Raw genomic sequence first — 1,897 nt, 5'->3', positions numbered from 1 at the left:
TCAGAGTCCCCCATTGAGTACAAATTTCTTGTTGTGTTTCTTGGTGGAGTTTGGGCAGGGTGAGCACCTTATCTGCTTATGCTGCCATTTTCCCTGAATTCAGGTTTAGTCTTTTTGTTAGGAATTTAGACCTAGAAGTGACTGTTACCATATTTCGATAGGCCCCTAGATTTTAGTAGGAGATGTTGGCCAGGAGGAAACTAGGCAAACTGATCACTTACATAAAATGTGCATTCTGATATAAAATTAGTTGTAGCCCTTATTATAGTGGAACTGCTGTTGTTTATAATGTTGCAGATGATGGTAGGGGTGCAGAAGTGGGAGCATAATATGTAGATCTAACCATTTTTAGATTGACTCTAGGGAACCATCACCACCCAGGTTAACATCAAGCACTCAAGTGTCTTAGATTTGGGCCTTTTCAATGCCACAGGCTAGAGGGGAGCATGATGTCTTTCTCCTGTGTGAAAGCTAAGTGATTCTATAATCTAACCTTATGACGTTAAAAAAAATCAACTATTGTAGAGCAAACTATTTCCCAAAGAATGGTATTTTGATTTCTTAAGTTCAAAATCTGTGATTTTGAGATGGTTTCGAAGTTTTAGTGATGCTGCTATATATAACTTGATTTAGGGTGTGCAATTATGTCCAATTTTCCTACATTTTGCAATTTTTTGATTTTGTAGTATTTAGCACTTTTCAGTGATCATTTCTGTCAGCTTTCTTTTCTTATCACAGTACTTGACAGAATTTTATTTAAAGACAGACTATTATAGAAAATTCGAAAATTTCTTTTATATAACATCAATTTATGTTAACCTGGGTGGTGATGGTTCCCTAGAGTCAATCTAAAAATGGTTAGATCTACATATTATGCTCCCACTTCTGCACCCCTACCATCATCTGCAACATTATAAACAACAGCAGTTCCACTATAATAAGGGCTACAACTAATTTTATATCAGAATGCACATTTTATGTAATGAACTGGGCTTACCTAAAACCAAAACCCAAACCAAACTCACTGCCATTGAGTTGGATCCGACTCATAGCGGCCCCTCCTTGGGTTTCTGAGGCAGTATCTCTACAGAAGTAGATTGCCCAATCTTCCTTCTGAGCAGTGGCTGGTGGGTTTGAACTGCCAGCCTTCTGGTTAGCAGTCAAATGCCTTAGGTACTATGCCACCATTGGTTAAACATATCTCAAATCTCAATTTTTAAGCTATTGGTTCTTGGACAGGATCAGGAAAAATGAAATAATGGGTTTTAATTAAAAGCTAAGTCATAAACTGTAACCTCCATTTGAAATATAACCTACCTATGTAATAGGTACTTGAGAAATATTAGATTTATGGATTACTTGAAATAAATGCTTAAGAGTAAAATTGATTTAACTCACACAAGATGATCTCAACTATCAGAAGTAGTTTCATCAGTGTTATTTCTGGTGAACTAAGTAGAATATGTTTAAGGGCAAAGCCACAATTAGGTCTTTTCAGTTTTGTGCTCTGAGGTATGATTAGTTTACCTTTTATTCACGAGAGTATCATGGCAGGGGAGAGATGCATATTTTTAAATACAATTCCTGTCTGGTTATATTTTTGTCCTGTCTTTTTTTATTTCCTTTTACTCTTATTCCTCTTTGAAAATTTTCTTTTCTTTTTTGATGCTGTTTTTGTTGTTATTATGTGACATTGAGTTGGTTCTGACTCAGTGACCCTGTGTACAACATAAAAAAACACTACCTGGCTCTATACCATCCTCACGTTCTTTAGTATGTTTGAGCCCATAATTGCAGCCACTATGTTGTTGAGGGGAGCTCTGGTAGCATAGTGGCTAAAGCACTTGACTGCTAACCAGAAGGCTGGCGGTTCAAACCCACCAGCCACTCCTCGGAA

This window comes from Orycteropus afer, unplaced genomic scaffold (genome assembly GCF_000298275.1).
Source record: "Orycteropus afer afer isolate SDZICR_OR568_19922 unplaced genomic scaffold, OryAfe1.0 scaffold00259, whole genome shotgun sequence".
Taxonomy (NCBI): Eukaryota; Metazoa; Chordata; class Mammalia; order Tubulidentata; family Orycteropodidae; genus Orycteropus; species Orycteropus afer.
This window is presented reverse-complemented; position numbering follows the sequence as displayed.